At 37.2% G+C, this 18,529-nt stretch overlaps 1 long non-coding RNA gene across 1 annotated transcript; it reads right to left on the reverse strand.

The window, feature by feature from the left end:
* Positions 1-12,081: 12,081 nt before the first annotated feature.
* LOC106951913 (uncharacterized) lies at positions 12,082-14,105 on the reverse strand. Its single transcript, XR_001425888.1, has 2 exons — positions 14,018-14,105; positions 12,082-12,152 (listed from the first exon to the last, which is right to left on the reverse strand). It is a non-coding gene; the product is annotated as an uncharacterized LOC106951913 (long non-coding RNA).
* Positions 14,106-18,529: the final 4,424 nt, after the last annotated feature.

Consider the following 18,529-nt stretch of genomic DNA (forward strand, 5'->3'; position numbering starts at 1 on the left):
GGCGGGGGGGGGGGGGCCGGGCGGGGGGGGCCCCGCCGGGGGGGGGGGGGGGGGGGGTGGGGGGGGGGGGGGGGGGACGCGGGAAGCCGTCTGGATGAAAAAACAAAAAACAAAAACATGAACACTGTATGCGCAGAAGAAAAAGTTTGGGAACCACTGCCTTAGGGGCTCCGTAGAAGTTAAACCTAAGTGTCGTATTTGGGGCGAAAATGTCAGCTGATTGTTTTTAAATGGTTTGACCAATTTTGAAAATGATCATCAAGAACAACACTATGTCCTGTTTAGCAGTCATTTAAATGTGCAGAGAGTTAACTCATGTGAGATAGAGATTGATTACACATACAGTGATATTTCAAGGACGTCTTTCTATTTTTGATTTTGATTCACGGCTAATGAAAAACCACAATTAAGATTCTCAGAAGAACAATATAAACAAAACGGTTTAAAACAGAGAAATGTAACTAGCTTTCTTAAAAGCTGGATTTTTCTTATTAGCTCTTATACATAACAAATAGTTGTGTAATAAACTTCTATCATGTGTTTGACTTTCTAACTTGATTCACTGAACAACATCAACTTTTCGGCTGCTAATCCATGTAATTGAGATATAATTGTATTTCCAGCAACAAGGTAGATCAAAACAAAGAGGCACAGATAAAGAAGGTTGGAAAGATTTCGATCCAAACTCTAGGAGGTTTGGCCCAGATTCACCTGCAGTTCAAAACATTATTGACCAAGTCATTAATCTCTTTCTGAATCTTGCTGCCTCGTCAACCTCACTCTCAGTCCAGATAAATCAGTGTGGGTCAGTCTTTAATGAGGGGACTAATGCTAGTCTCGCTCCGAACACCATTAACCTGTCTCTGTAAAAAGGACACAGGAAGGAGGCCATTGATTGGGCTTTAATCTCTCACTTGCAACCTCTTTTCTAGCAGCTGCTCTAATGGAACAGATTGGTTTCCATCAGTTTGAATATCTAATCCAGTTACCAAAAACACATGCCGTGTCTTCTTCATGTCAGTCCAAAAGCCACATGAAGAGGACAACTTTTAACATCTATTGTTCTTATAATTGCTATTCACAGCATAACTTTAGATTCTTCTGCCGTTATCCAGTTTTTCGGTTAATGCCGGATTATGATGGAAAAAAAACAAAAAAAACTCTAAAACTCTTTAGAGAACGTAAGTGATAATTTTTTCCCCTCAAACCTCAAAATGATAATGCACCTCAGATCTAAAACAGCAAATACAAAAAAAAAATGGCTTCCCATTTTCTGTGAGAACACATAAATGTTCAGAATTCATTGCAGCAATTGTGAATTGGTAGTTAAAATATTGGTAGGAGATTTAAAGGTTTACATATTTATGTCTTAACCGTACAAATCTAATTATTTCTTAAAACAAGAACAAAGTTTCATCTTCCTTTCAAACGGTGATGTCTGCTTTCTCAAATTCGATAACGTGATTTCTAATGCGATTCTGTGCATGTTGTGGAGTAACTTTATTCATTCATCATGCTTGCCTTGGATCTGTTTGGCTTTGGTTTGAAATTTGTCATGTCATAGGTTGGTTGATGAAGGACCCAAGTGCAGAGAGGCAGTGGCAGCTTGTAGGTGACGAATGTTTTAATGCAAAAATGATAAGAACACTTATAAAAACCACAGGGAACACTAGGAGCCGGAGCCAAAACAAGAACAGGAATCCCAAAGAAAAAAAAGAAAAAGCCAGCAGGGAAATAACAGGAATTCACAATATAGAACATGGAGAACCAGCAAGAAGCGTGAGCAAGAGAGTTTACGGGTGAACGCTGGAACAAAAGACCTGGGCTGGTTAGTTAATTGATTGCAGGTGAGGGGAGGGAGGAAGAGTATAGAAGGGACTAGAACATGAATTTAACATTAAAAAATAACTAAACTAAATATGGTAAAACATCCCAGCTTTGTTGGAGAAATTGTGGAAATGTGGGGGATTTTACTCATATATTTTGAGATTGCCCGAAGGTGGTCGAGTTTTGGAAAAATGTCCAAACAGATATAAAAAATATTTTGGGCATTCAATTAGATCTGGATATATAGCTGTTTATATTTTAGGAATAATAACCCCTGACATAATCAACAAAGACAATAAATACTTGATCAGAGTTCTGCTTCTGATTGTAAAAGTGTATAACATATGCTTGGTCAAGGCCACAACCTCCCAATATTACACAGTGGCGAGATAGGATTAAAAAAGTCTATATAATGGAAAAAACATATAGACTACAACTAAATTCATACTGTAACCTTGACACCTCTATTTAGCTTTTTGTTTTGGTCTTGTTCGTGTACTTTTCAAATTTAGTTTGCATCATCACTATTATGTGCCTTTATTACTTGAGTTTGTATTTTCAGTATCTCTGCTGTGTGTATATGTTGTTATTGAAAATAAAAAGTTCAACAAAAACAAGAAATTACAAAACATAATAAAACTAGAGTAACTGAGAAAGGACTGAATCTAATCAAAGAAAACGAACCAAGGAAAGCAGAAATGAACAAAACCCCAAAACCAACTCAAACAACCCAAGATCCCAACAAAATCATCTTTACCTCATTTATGGATTTCTAATTTCCTTGTTTACATGTTTTTGTTTGTAAGTTGTCTTGTACAAATGTTGTGTTGTTCTCATTTGTGAAACTATATGTAACGGTGTTTTATTTTGGATTTCATATCCCTCAGTGATACATGACAGGCAGGCCTCTGTCCTTTGGGTCTGGGGGTTGCTCTGAATAATGATGAGGTGCCAGATGGTCTTTGTCAGGCAGGCTTTTTCCTCTGGGTTTGGAAAGGAGACTGCCCTGTAGAACATCATCATCCTGTCACAACAAACTAATACACATGGAAATAAGTCGGAAGGACAGGGAATAATAATTCACATGCAGTTCTCTCCCCCTGTATGACTTTTCTCACATTTACTTGTGCTCTGTCACAGGTATATGACCCATTCTTGATCTCATCTGCTCAAACCCGTGGAGTCATACGTGTCACACAGACATGCCGCCTAACTACACTTGAACCAGTCTCAGCGTTTGATTTGATGGTACTGACACCAGAACCCCGGGCTCTGCCTCTCCGTGGCTCCAGCATCTTTGTTTTTCTTTCCGGCCTGCTTTCTAGAAATGAACGGTAGCCAGCGCCGCATTTACATACATTTAAATTCAATAAAAACCTTTCATGCAAATTTGTCCTGACTTTAGACATCAAAGGTTACAAATTCGTCAACTGTCTCAAACCGTTTCAGACAGCTTTAACGGAGCGGCAGCCGTGCACTGCAGGCACGTGTAGACACAGAGTTCATCTGGTGCCCATTGTCTATCTTTTATGATACAGCTCAGTTCCATTAGTTTCTTCTTTCCATGCTCTTCGTCTGACCTGGAATCCATTCTGGTTTGCAATTAGATAGAGTAGTGTGAGCTCTGAGGGGGAGTCTCTGCTGAGACGTGAGTAAATGGTTTGGTTTTTTGTTTTTTACTGGATTGACATGCAGCAGGAGGTCAGGAAGAATCCGATGGATGTTATTTTGTGTTATAATGTTTAATAAACTTATTTACTATGAAAAAAGCATCAGAAAACTAAATGTGTTAGTGTACAAATGGATAAAAACTGACATGTTTTTGAGCTTAAAAACAAAATCTCGAAAAGCGAATTGCTTTCACTAATTTGAATACTATAAATAAATCTTTTAAACACCTTTTACATTCCCTAGAAAATCACAAAAGTAACAAGTACCATGATCAGAAAAAAACATCTTTACAGCAGAAAAGAAATGTTACTTTTAATTTAATCGCCATTAATCAGTTATAAAAAAACAAAACAAAAGAAACAAAACAGGACAAAAATATTTTCTTCACAAGTACCAAAATCACAAGTACTTCTAGCAATTTGCATAAAATACTTGCAACTGCAGCATGTTGTAAGTTATACTTTACTTTTTATAAGATGATCAAAGTGTGAATGAGCTTTTGATGAATAACCCATGACTTCTTGTTTTCCAAGGCTTTGAATGTGATTTTATTGTATTTTTTCCTCCTGGTTTTCTTGTGTTAGTGCTAGATCTAGTTTTTAATTTTCTTTTAACTAATACTGAATAGTCTTCATTTGGTTTGGTAAATAGTATTTAAATAGTATTTCTTTAAACTTTTCTATTTTCCTTGCCTAAATACATCAACTTAGAGGTCCTCAAAGTTTCTCTAACCGGTCATAATGCTCAACCTGAATAATGTATTGTCAGATTTTTTTATGCACTTTCAAAAGGACCAATGTTGTTATCTGCACCTAGGAAAAAAACAGGAGTTCTTCACATATCTGCTCCAGGAGCATACAGCTGTGACACACCACTTATGATAAAAATCCCTCAATGGCCGAACCATCAACTATAGTGTACGTGATAGGAGAGGTGATAAGTGTTGTTTGCAATGGCTGCCACAACAGTCTCAGCCAGAATGATCGGCCCATGGGAGGTCAACACACAAAGGTTGGGCGATGAGAAAGAGATATACCTCCCAGAGGCGCCAGAACGTCGCTCAAAACCTGGCTATTGGGAGGCAGATAAATCATAAAGCCGCACAGCAGAGAAAACTGAATCAACTTCCCGTGTGCTGAAATAGTTTGGAAATTATCTCAAGAAGCAGTTCCTTGACACAATAATTAAATTAAAGAATAGGTCTCCTTAGTCCAGAATAAATCTGCTTAAGCAAATTATGAACATCATTAGCAAAGGATCACTTACGTTAATGAATAGAATAATGATTGAGGAAAGCCAATACGTTTACTACTTTTGCTATTTTGTCAGTCATCATACAACACCTGCTCTCACACGCACAAGGATCATGAATATTCAAACACAATTACTGAAGAGTAATCCATTACAGTCATCTGTTGTCGCTCAGAGGACTTTAACATTATGAGCTTGACATTAACAATTAAGACTTTGATCATCACTGTCGTGGTGTTTTTGTTGCTACATCACATCCACAGCACCTGTGGAGCTTATTTATTTATTTTTTATTATTATTATTCCACTTGGCAGCGTTGCAAATGGCCAGCTTGCTTTTAACAGAAGACATTGTTCATTGTTTATCAAACCATTTGTGAGGCGGTGAAGTCAAACGGTCAAAGCAGGCGACCAAAAAACAGCATCAGCCACCAGCTCCAGGGTCTTCTGGTGAATTTTATTAATTAGCATTTGTTTTGTGCTCTGACATCCTTCTCAAGCATTTGAAATCTTACTGGCAACACACCTGCACTTCATTAGACCATACCAAAACAGAACAGGTCAGACCAAACAACAAAATCTAAACAGAGAAACAGGAAGAAGATGTTTAATCTAGTTTGCAAACTTTTCTACATAACTAAATGTCTGGCAAAATAAATACAACAACGGAAACCCTCTTCTTAGTTTTATTGGTGGTTGGCCAAAAACTTAAGCAATGAAAACCCTCCATTTGGTAGAACCAAGTGATGTAATCAGTGACATCATACAGGTATTTAAGCAGGAAATGTTGGGCCGGCCCTCATCTGCTCAGGGACTAACAATGGTGAGTCGAAAAAAAAAACTGGTTTACCAGAAATGTGTCTTGAAACAATAGAAACATTAATTTTCATCCAATAGTTCAGAGGTTTTAGCCTCAGCTAAAAGCTAACTCATCTAGTGTTAGCTAACACAAAATGTGTTCGCTTGGAAGCTAATCAAGCTAACTCTAATAATGGCAGCATTATGTAAACTGCAACATTAATGCTACCACAAATACAACCGTAAAAATACTCTATTGCTAGTTATATTTTGGATTAATTAAAGGACGACTTTTGTAAGCATTAAAATATAATGATAGATTGAATTTGATGGTACTTTATTACGCTTGAACTAGCTTGGACTGCATGTAGCTGCATTTGAGTTTGACATAAATTCCAAACATGCATCCATTGTTCTTCCATTGCCTTTCACTTCTTGGGGTAATGGGGTTCAAAGTTAGCCAGAGACAGCCCACTCTACAAAGAAAATGTCCAGTTCGTTCTGGGGGATCAAAAGGCATTTCTATGTTATTATATAAATCATGATGTCTAAGTGTGAGGCCAGCCCCTCTGCGGAGGAAGCTCATTTCAGACAGTATGTGTGGGTCACTTTTTTTTTGTTGTCCTATTTTATAGTCCAGGATCCTAGATGATGGTCGTAATGAGAAATGACCGTTAAATTGAGAGCCACGCTTTTCGACACAGCTCTTTCTTCGGTGCAACGGACCATATCTATGGCAGTGGCTCATATCTGTCTATATGTCTTCCACTCCGTCCTAACAATTACTTGTGAATAAGATGGTCAGATCCTTAATTTCCTCTCTTTGAGACAAAGAGTAGATGAAGCGGTCCACCTTACTGATTGAATCATTGTGAGCTGGCTTTAGGGACAAGGGATGCCGTCTCATAGAGCACAGGTGTCAAACTCATTTCCATTTTGGGCCATTGGATGATCACAGATGTCCTCAAAGTTCTAGTTCTGGCAAAATGCGTTGATAAAACAAACTGGTAAAATATTGACAAGTAGCTGTCTCAGCATTCAGTGAGTATTTCTTAAAACACAGTAAAAAAACTGCTTTGAATTGATTGAACAAAAATAATTAAGACACAACAGTGCAATTTGTGTGGACCTCTAGAGTCTAGAAGTCCACACTGCATTGAAATTGGATGGATTTTCAATTTTGAGAAATTGAGAAATTTCCTTAAACATACACCACTTATAGATATAATCATCATTTAACTACACGGGAAGTCAAAACTGAATTTCTCTGCCGTCCCTTAAAAAACTCAAGCGACCTTTAGACTGTAAAGGCTCTTTTCTTAATTGGACTATAAAACTTTCCTCAGAAAAGCTTCTTTGACTAAGTGGTAACCCACACGTTTGAGTCAAACTTGAAGGGTTTTCGTTTATGGGGAAGATTTTCTTCTTAAAGGGCAGCTTCTCATTCCACCGGGATGCGGACTTCAAACTGAACTAGATAATAATCAGCACTAAGAGGTTAAAAGGGCATGGTCAGTAAAGTACACTTTTTGAACTTCTAACACCACTAAATTATTAATCTGAACAATTACATGGGTGCTTTACAGACTATATCGATCATCTTTTGACCCTCTGCTGACTTCAAAGAATTTACAACTATTTAAATTTGTAGCGTTTGAGAAATCTGAGGAGCAGAAATCCCAGTCAACACAACATATTTGTAAACTGGAACTATTCAAGCAGGTAAAAGGTCAGTTTTAGAATGCATCAGAAAACACGTAGAAATAAGAAGTTAATGTAAGTCTAATATCTTGACATTTTTATCCGTCTTAAAGTTCAGTATATTAGTTCTAACTAACTTTTTCTTTATATCTGGGTCTTGTGCGTTATGAAAGTGAGCTGTCCTTTTTCTCCAGCTTTGTTCTCTGTTTTCCACTGGGAAATCCCAGACCATACCCAAACCCAGACAGTGTATGTAATCCCTACCAGCTTGTTCCGTTTTCGCTCTGAGGCTTTTTTTCCCCAGGTAAAAATGCCTGAAATACCTCTATTGGAAAGCACCCAGGAGGCACTACAAGCCCCCTCATCTGTGTCTTTTCAACACAAGAACCTGCAGTTCAGGTCTGAGCTCCCTATGGGTGTCTGAGTACTAAGACTTGCACCTGAGGGTGAGTGTATTTATGATATTCTTTATTAGAATATCATGACTTTTTTATTCTTTCTTTCCTGTGAATGAATTCAAGAGTGAAACATTTTTTAACCTGGTAAACCCTGAGGGGGTTGGAGAAGTATGTTCTAGTTGAAAATATGCAACAAAATAAATTGAGAATAGATCCACGGTTATCAGATCTAAATGAAAACGTGTGTACAGGTAATGTTTTCTAGAGTCAGCATTGTTCGGCTGTTTACATGCATGACTTATTAGTGATTAAACAAAAAAAAATAAAGGAGTTTAACTGTAATGCAAATTAATAAAGCCTTTTTAAATCTACATATTGACTAAAAGTTTAACGGAGGAGGACTGAATCAGTTGAAGCATGTTTGTCCTGCAAAAGTTTTAATGATACAAAGCCGTCATTTTGGCGTAATTCAGCCAAAAGTGTCAAAATTGTGCCAAATATGTTTTAGACCACAGCATGTTTCTCAGTTCATGTTTTTTGTCCCCTCTTTCTGCAGGTGTAGAAGCAGACTTCTGGGAGTTTTCTTGTATTTTCTTTGTTCTTCTTTCCCTTTGCTCTTTCCAATTTAATTTTTTGCCCCATGTCTCCTCCTTTCCTTTTTTTCCTCATTTTCCTCCTCTTTTCTGTCGACATGCTCACTGGATTTGAAAATAAACACAAAGCAATTGAAACCCGAAAAAAGAAAGAATAATCAAACGTGTTTTGTAAGTTTTATATTCACAATTATCATAACAGACAAGGCAAGAAATTGTATATCTGGCATCCAGTGATTTGCAAAGACTGCCTTGCGGTTCAGTGCAGTAAACGTGTGGAAAACAAAAATACGCAGGAAAACTTTAAAGGGAAATGAATCATCAAAGAAGGTAGACTGAAGTGGGAGATATTTTTTACTCATTACATTTTTTTTTTTGCATTATGATGTTCAAAATCAGCAGATGGAAGCAATGTCTTGGGACTGTTTAAATCTTCTGACATGACAGCCAAGAACCAAATCCTTACAAAACATATTTGTTTTCTTGTTTTATGCTTTTGTTGTAAGAAGCACCCCAGAAGTTGTACTGACTCTTACTCGAACCGTCGGGGCTACTATGTGTGAAATAAATGGCATTTTCCACATCTTCTATTTAGTGGATTTAACTCAGTTAAAACTCAGAAGCATTTCAGGCAGATCTTGAAAACATAAGCACAACTTAATGACTATTAATCAGGAGGACTGAAATTATCTGGCCAGTTACACACATTTCCGTCAGCTTCAGGCATCTAAGACAACTGAGTCGAGAAATATCTTTTAGATGTTGTTAATTTGTAGGAATTGTTAATGTGTGAAGAGTAAAAGGAAGCGTGTGACTGTAAATAAGGTCTGTTGAGCAAAATGTTTGATGCTCAATGATGTAAGAGCAGCAAAACTCACATCTAGTTAATTCCTTGATTAGCTCCTGAAGTCAGACTGTCATCTGTGAAATGTCTCAGCACTAAGCTGGAAAATGCATGTCCAGATGTTTTTTAGTGAGTCAGTGTGTGAAAAAACAGGGAAATGCTTCGATTTTTTTTTCTCTAAAAATATTAAAGGGTTAGTTAAAAGTTTCATTAATGAGCTGTCTTCTCAAAAACAGTCTATGCAAATACAAGATGTGGAATCCCTTAAGCATGCGAAGTCAGATCACAAATACTGTTTTTTTTTTTTTTTTTTGCTCTGTTAGTGACACAGAAAGTCAAAAGATGACAAAAACACCTTTAATTTATTTAAGTGGGAGTTGATTTTTTTAAATAAACCTGATAGGCTTTTAGTATATTCAAGTAAATTATGCAAAAAAATAAATAAAAAAATAAGCGACTGAAAACGCTTCTAGTTGTCCATGAAAACCATAAAAACATTATTTCAGTTTAGAATAAAATTTTAATATTTAGTTAGAATACAAGCAGAAAACATGAAGTGATCACATATTAATGTCTGATCATTTCAGGAAAATAAAGTGATGCAGTTAAAGGGGAACACAAAAGACTGCTGATTTACTTGCTAATCGAAAAATATAAATAATCATCCTTATTCCAGATCAGGATAAAGTTAGGACACACTGTTCACCAGTGGCAAGTCATTAGGGGATAGGCAACTTAATCTTTTTGCAACTGTCTATCCGTCTGTCATTGCTCTGAGGAAAGTTTGACCTACTTCTCTCTTCCAACTGTGAGATGTTTGAGGAGTTCCTTTCAAGTACTGAGCCTTTCAAGTTAATACACATCAACGTAATAAATCCAAGATTAAATTCAGTTCAGTTCAGATTATTTATGTAGCTCCAATTTACAACAACCAAGTCAAGTCAAGTCACTTTACAAAAAAAAAAAAAAATTTAATTCATTCACACATACATTCCAATTGATCCTAGCTATCAAACAATGCAGTCAGCTTAGTAAATTATTTAAAGTATTAAAAAGTTTCTATCTAAGGAAACCCATCAGGTTGCGTTGAGTCATTGGCTCACTGCTTTCACTCCTCCTGAACAAACGTGCAGCAGAAAATCGCTTGTGTCGAGTCGTTGACTTTAAAGCAGTCCCTCATATTGAGCATACATGGAAATCTGGATTTTGACTTTTAAAATTGACTTTTCATTTCACAATCTTCAGGTAGCTCATGGTGGATTTACTGGTATGTTTGGGTCATTGTCATGCTGCAGAATCCGGTTCTGTTTTTTTTTTTTTGACTGACATTCTCACCTTTTCCTCAGACAGGGTAGAATTCATGGTACCTTCTACCATAGTGAGCTGGTCATGTGTCGCCTGCTGTGCTTCAAAGCAGGCAACGTTATTAGACTATAATGATTCAATCTTGTTTTTTGACCCATTAAGACTGATTGAGCTTAAAGATACAACTTCATGGCCCAACATTTTCCTTCAAAGTTATCTGCAATGTAGCAGAATTCACGATCCCGTCCTTAATGGCAGTCATCCTGAAAAATCGAGGCAGACCAAGACTGTCACTCTGACATCACCATGTCAGTGCTGTCTATTCCTAAAACCCTGTTATTTTAAGGCCAGATCTAATTGATGCAAAACATCCTAAGCCTTCCAATTTAGACTCATCAGCCCACTAACAATTTCTCCCAAAGGTTTTGGTGACTACCGAGACCATTAAGGTTGATGCTCTGGATGGCCCAGTCAAAGTCCAGACCTCAATCCTATAAATTCAACTAGAGAGAGCTTCAAATATGCAAGAAATAATGGAGTAATATTGTGAAAATGTGCAAGACTGACTGAAACCCATCCACACAGATTTCATGGTGTTATTGCAGCCAGAGTTGCAAATTCTGACCTGAATGGTCACTTATTGTATGTTACCTATATTTATTTAATCTAGCCACTGTTTTGTAGAAATTATGTTTCACTTTGGCATTAGTTATTTCTGTAAATTCTTTTGTCAAAAAAAAAAAAATGTTGCTCACGATTGATTTGCAAAAGCAATAAAATGTTAAAACACTCAAGTGTGTCGTGTACTTATTGCTAAACACTTAAATGAGGTAAACTAGTACATTTTAGTTTTCTAAACTTGAGCGCATTGTGACACACTGAGCCTCATTAAATCTGCATATTTTAGGTTACATTGAGACCATACAAATGGGAATCCACTGTCAGTTTCAGGACTCATGCGAATCATCTATTGTCTGTGTGAGACACACATGATTTACAGAATGTAATATCAGTACACAAACATTTCCAGTGCATTAAGCAAAGTCTTCCACTTCTGCAAATACCGGCGCAGCAAATTTTCTATTCTCCACATCGTTACCTGTGTTTCTCCAATGCTTCACACTCTGCATGCCCGACCGTGGTGAACTGCATGGAAATGCTCGGCCACATAAAACAGAATGCGAGCCCTTACACTAAAACTGTAAATGGATTTATGCACAGTATTAAAAAGCTAATAACTCGGACAAAGCCGTACACCGGCACACATGGCTGAACAAAAAGACTCACTTGAACAGACTAATATTCAATCATTTCCTGCCATTTTGATAAGTTTGAAAAAATACCGGTGTAATAGACTTTTCAACATATTTCTTCACACTTTTTGCACAAGCAATCTCTGGGCTTAATAGAGTAACAGGCACAGCTGTTCATTCTTGGAGCGGGATGTTGGACTTCGCATTAAATCTGAGCACATTTATTTTACTCTGAGAAATGTTTACCTTCAGATTTGAGAACAAAAAACTAAAAAAATAAGTGTATTAAAGTCCTGTGCATTGACAAAAAAATCTATTTTGTCTGCAGTGTAACTTCAAATGAAGCTCAGAAAAGAAAACATAAATACTAACAGGAGATATCCTACACAGGTGCTAACATGATGGTGGCATTGGAGGAATATTCACACCTTTTTTTTTTGCATTACAATCCCATGCTTCGGTGTATTTGAATGAGATTTTGGGCGATTTTTAAACACGGTTCAGTGAAAACCTGTGAAGAGGGAATAACATTTTGTAACTTGTCAGAATGTAATTTAATCTCAGTATGAAGACAGCTGCTCTGTTAACACCTTAGAGGTTTCTTAGAGAACAATGGAGAACAAACGACACGCTGGAAACCAAAGAATACAGCAGACAGGACAGATAAAATATACCGAGATTTACTTCAGGTGTCGGCTATAAAAACAACTTTCTATGCTTTGATCGTTTCACACAGCACTGTTCAATTCAAGCAGCCAAAGGGCCGCTGGTAACTGTGGGCAACAGCAGCGAGCCACAGCTCCATCCATTTGTCAGCACATAAACTATTAGTCGTGTGCTCAGAAAACCTTACCTTCATAAAAAATCTGTTTCTAAATGGCTTGAGATTGGAGCGGGTGTTCATTTACAGATAATGGTAACCGTGAACAGAAAGCCAATCTTTCAGATTATTTCTAATAAAATTTAGAAAACCATTTTCCTTCAGCTTCACAGTTTTTCACTTTGACTTGGTTTGTCACATAGAACGGCAGTGAAATACATTGAGTTTGAGAGTAGTGGACGAGAATTTAGTTTTATACAAATAACTGTGTACAGTTTTGATGAGATGAAATTTGAAAAACTACACATGGAAGCTTTTGCAAGGCACAGTATGCTACCAGAAAGAGTTAACAGCTATTGAACATTTCCTTTTAGTATGGCAGCTTCATCTTTTGAAAATAACCTGTTTTTTTTTTAAATCAGCTGGTAGCATTCTGCAGCTGCCTTCCTTTGGTTTCAGCATTATCTTAAACAAATAAATTCCTCACGACAAGTTTGAACACAAAAGAATGAACTGTAATAATGCAGAAACAAACTGAGAAGAGAGGAAAAGATCACCAAAGAGAAGAAAAAAAAAAGCTATGGGAGTCCTGGTGGAGACAGATAGAACCACAGGCAAGACAAAGAAACAGACAGCATGCCTCTGCCAAAACCCAGACAGGCAGGGGGCTGCAGAAATGACCAATCTGGGCATGCAGGGAAGGACAATACACAAGAGAAATAAGTGTTGAAACTAAGTCAGGAGTCGAATTGCAGCCCAAAGGAACACAAGCTAACTCCAAAATAAACTGTTTTCATTTCCTTTATACTTTTAGATAATGCATGGGGAAAAAAGAGAATCTCTAATTAAGCTTACTGTCTCTTTAATAATATTTTCCCTCTTTAATGAGTCGATTTTATTTGATTTATTCAAAAGTAATAATATACATATATATTTTTTAATTTTATTTATTTTTTTCTCCCAAAACAACAAAAGCAAAAGCAGTAATTTGTCCACACAACATGTGGTATTTTCTTTGCAGTTTTTAAGACCTAGTTTATTCGCACATCCAGGGACCAAAAGCAGGTCGGATGCCTGTGGGCACGTCTCCTCCAAATTACCGGATTTACTTTTTCAAACAAAATATGGAAAAAATATTCCCTTTGCTGATGTAGATTGTTGCACAAGTTGTGGTCATGTAATTAATCCTAACATATGGTCACATCTTTGGCAAAAAGTCAAATAATCATTGTAATAAAAATTTTGATTTTACATGTTCCTATATGTATCTCATAATAAGAACCACACAATTATCGAATGCTCAGATTATGTTTAACAAATTGGGTTAAAAATATTCTTCAGCTGTCAGGAACTGTTAAACTGTAGCTCAGGTAGAGATGCACTAAAAACTCAACAGGAAACATAAATCAGTGTGTTTCACAGCAAAGATAAGGGTCTAGTAACTCTGCAGGGAATATTGTAGAAAGAGATTGTTAGAAATGCTGTGCAAACCATTCCATGCAGTATTTTTTTGTATTATTTTGAAAAGATTTTGTCAAGGAATATGAATATCTTACTCTGTGGTGCACAGTAAACTTTCATTTGCAAAAGAAAAGAAACTGATGAACTATAACCTGGTTGGTAGAGAGGCATATCAGAAAAATGTGTGAAAAACTGCCACATCCGCCATCACACAACGTAGCTTCTTTCCAGTCCGCTGTTTAAGCCGCCTGTGTGAATCTTTGCAAGTTGTTTTCCGTATAACTGCAGTAAAAAGGGAGTGGAGATCCACTCAGATTTAAAGTCAGACTGTAAGAATAAATGAACAGTAAGTAAACATTTTCCCAACTACATAATTCACTTGAGATATTGAACATTCAAATCCAGGTGCAGCTTTTTGTCCCCCCTCGGTGTTGGTTGATTAAACAGAGCAGGAAATTTCAAGCCCTGACCGGATCGTAATTGTCTCCAGCCTCGTCTCGGGAAGCACAGCATCGTGCATCTTCCATTCCACACAGCTACACTGAATAGATCCTGTCACCATTAGCACCAACTTCATTTTTTTATACAAAGCGCGTGGTCAAGCAGCAAGGATGATAGTGTTAACAAGTGCCAGGGCTTCTCTTTATCAGAGCTGCCAGTGCACGAAGACATAATGAGAAAGCGGCTTTATTGGTGCCACAGTATCTCCGGTGCTTAATGCTTTCCCCCCAGTGTGTTTTAGATGTGTCGTGTCCAGGCTTTAGGGGACACCTCTTAAAGAATGTTGCTGTTCCACAGCTGTTGTAGCATCTCAGAGACTCTAATTGATCCCATTTTTGCCGAACACATACCCACTGCTGTTTTGTCAGATAGAGCAAGTGTTGAGCTCACTGAGATGGATTCTCTGGTGAAGGGGTAGTTAGGGTGAAGGATGAGAAAGAAAACAGAGCATGATTAAAAAGAGAAGGGACAGAGTCTGGGGAAGAGAAAAGAACACAGCCTTAAAATTTCCAACGGCTTCAAGTCAGGAACTCTTTATTGTCTGGATTCTGCGCTGTGGCCACCTGATTGTCGATTGCGTCAGAAAAGGTCACCGTATTCAAACTGTAAAAAAATTCACACGGGATTTATTGTACTTCCAAAGTTCGTCGCACGTTCCAACTGTTCCTGCAAAAAAAAAAAAAAAAAAATCCTTCAAAGTCAAGAACGTGGCATGATTTAAATTATGCATTGTGGTTAATTGAGGGCAAGATCTGCTGAAAGTCGGTTTGTGGTCTTAGGCAAAGCAAAGGTAATTGCAGCATGAAAGACCTCCCCCTCATTCAAGATAGCAACTGTCAATGTAATTTAATTTGTATGTTTCCTTCTCCTCCTCAGAGTACATGTCCTGTGGGTATAATCATATGCCTGGATGTACCTCATAGAGAACAGTAAGTTCCAAGAGCAATGCACCGATTCTTGTGTATTTACCAGATTTCTCTGTTATTCGGAATCAAACACATTTGCTTCTAAATTAAGCTGGACTTGCAAGTTTTAATTAATAGTTAATGGTCACATTAATTTCGGGAATATGACATGTAACATTAATGTTACATTGCTCAGTGTGGGATTGGGCCACAGTCTGGGTGCTGCAGTGGAGATGATCAGATGATCTAGAACGATGTGGTGTTGCTGTGGTTTTCTACCACAGGAAATAACGCAGTGTGACAAAACTGGAAATGTTCAACAGTTCTGAAGATGCCATTATGCTTCGTATGACTTTATATTATTTACAATTCTGCAGGTGAAACTGTTAATTCTTCCACAATTCTGTAAGCAGTGACAAAGTGTTGCTCCTGTTTTAATTTTCCTTTAAGAATTTCAGTTACTTTTTAGAAGAAAAAAATGAGAATTTCTTTTTTTTTTCTTACGCTCGGGAACATATTTGACTGTGATGTTCATCACAAGGTGTCTCATTTGCTTTGCTGCTGACTGTGTCACTCCTTTGTGTATTCATTACAGTCTGAAACGCAGCACTTCCAACCAGCGTTGCCAGAAATGGGAATCTTTTTCCTGCCTCTATCCGTTGATCTCCTACGATTACGATCGACAACACTTGCCATCAAAACTTTAGCCATACTTTACAGCTGAACATCCTCCCAGAGTACACCGCTGCATTGACAACATGACAAAGCAATTTGACTGTCTTAATAATTTATATGTGTATATACAGGCCTGGGTGCTTCCTGTGCGCAGGAATATGGCCCTGTGATTGAAATGCAGCATGCATAGAAATGTAATAAATCAAAAACGCAGCAGTGCAGGAGAGGAATGCAGGGGGAAAATGTATGATTGTTAAACCATAAACCAGTGGCAAAGCAGAGAGTGGAAGTGCTTAAATGACCGGAGGCCGTGGACACTAAGAGGTGTTGTGTGAAATCATTTCCTGTCCACAAGTTGAGTCTTCATCCCTGAACTTATATTCATGTTAACAATGACTTATTTATTCTGGACTAACTGGGCTTGTTAGTTTCTCCATCAGCTACTTAAAAGTATTTCATGTGGCTGCATGATAAGGGGCTAAATAAAAAAAATAAATAAAAGATAAACACCAAAGAAATGTATGCTTTTAACCAAGTTTAAAGTCCCAGACACTAACATGAGCCAGATTTAATTAAAATATTTCTAAATTTCACTGCCTTGGAAAACAACCAATGAGGTGAATTCTGCCTAACAGTCCTTCAAACATGCAATCAATAACTATAGCTGCAGCTTTCTCCCCTCACAAATATTTTAGCACTCCCAACCAGTGCCCTTTCATTGCATATTTTCTTCAGCCTTCAAAGTTTATTGGCTTGCTTGTGACTCATCTTCCCTCCCCACTTCCTTGCTTTTCCAAGGATGTCTCTTAACTGAAAAGAAAGTCTTTCTTTGCTTTATGTAAGCTTATTCAAACTTGTTTCCAATGTCTTTCAACACAGTGGCAGCTACTTTATGATGTGGCTATGCCATTCTCTCTATAGCCAAACTGGAGGCAGGAAATTCGTCAAAGAGTGCACTGCATTAGTGCTAATTAAGATTCAGAAGTATAATTTACATTTACACATAAAATGATACATTTCTCCAAAAGCAAATGTCAGAGTTAAGTTATTACAATATTTGTTCAGCCACGGTTTGCAACAGAACTCCATCTCAGTCCAACATACAGCATTTACATGCATTTAGGCTAATCGAAAAGCTGTGTCAGAGTTTCAAATAACATTTGTTTTGGTTCATTTCTACTTAACACAGAGGAACATTTAATTAGGGATCACTGTAGGAATCTGTTTCACACACTGATCTGGTCATCAGAATGATCTCTTTCAATGATAGTCTTGACAGTGTTTGAAAGGATGGAAAATAAATAAACGCAGAGAGTGGAGAAGACAACGGATTCACTGATGCCCTTGATGTTTCTGACAGCTGACTGCCAGTTTGCTGTGTCAGGGTTTTTAGCACTCACTTTCATTTTGCTTCATGTGATAAATGGATTTTTGGGCCCACATGCAAACCTCTGAAAACCGACACCACACAACACCCTGAACTCACCATCCTGCATGCAAAATTCATATAAAGGAAATAATCAAAAGAAAATAACATTAAGCAATATTAATGTTCAATAAAATGCCTGACATTTTTTATTTCCTAAGAATTGAAATGAATGTTTTGAGTTTTCACCATAAATATGCCAAAAATGCAACCAAAGCAAACAGCTCACACCATTTTCACATGTAGGCTCAGCTTAACATATTTTCAATTGCTTTTTTAATCGGGCAGTGAAACAGAAACATGGCCCATCCAAATCCTAAGATCTTTATTTCTCTCCCATTTACAAGAGCTTTATGTGTTCATTTGGTTTTAGTTTATCTGTGATCCCTTAACAGGGGCAGTTGTTCGGTGCGGTGTGCAATCCCCTGATTTTCAGTCTAGAAACGAGACTTTTCATGATCTGTGATGACTGTAGAAATCATGTGGCGTTTCCCCAGCTTCACTTCATTTTTAATTCAGCTGATAACAGGTTTCCATTCCATTTTTAACACATAGTGCGTGAGAAAAAGTTAAATAGAGAGTTTTTCTCTTGATTTGCTTTGACTGTTGTAATTTTTAATGACTAGTTTTATTGCAGAGCTGAGCTAAAAACATGGCTCTGAAATGAAACCGAGCTTAAGCTCATAAGATCATCACACAAGCAGGTCCCACAATTTTGCCCATATTTTCAGTATTGGACAAAAAGTAGTGCAGAAGTTCAAATTTATTAACCACTATGTCAAGATATTAAATTCAGATTTTTTTTTTCTTTTTTTGAATGATGACATTACATCATCCTTTTTAGCATTATTTGGACAATGGGTCAAAACATAAACACCGAAAAAGGAGTTTGCTAAAAAGTCGTTGAAACAAGTCTTCACTTAAGAAATGTCTTATTTTCATGTGGACCAGATATACAAATGAAACAGAAAAAAAAAAATCGGTGTTAGTCTGAACAGGGCTAACACCCTGTTAGCCCTGTTGAAATGAAATGAAATGAAATGAAATGAAATGAAATGAAATGAAATTTGAAATGAAATGAAATTTTATTCGAACATGAT

The sequence above is a fragment of the Poecilia latipinna genome, unplaced genomic scaffold (assembly GCF_001443285.1).
Source record: "Poecilia latipinna isolate Pla-1442-1.1 unplaced genomic scaffold, P_latipinna-1.0 Scaffold479, whole genome shotgun sequence".
In the NCBI taxonomy this organism is placed as follows: domain Eukaryota; kingdom Metazoa; phylum Chordata; class Actinopteri; order Cyprinodontiformes; family Poeciliidae; genus Poecilia; species Poecilia latipinna.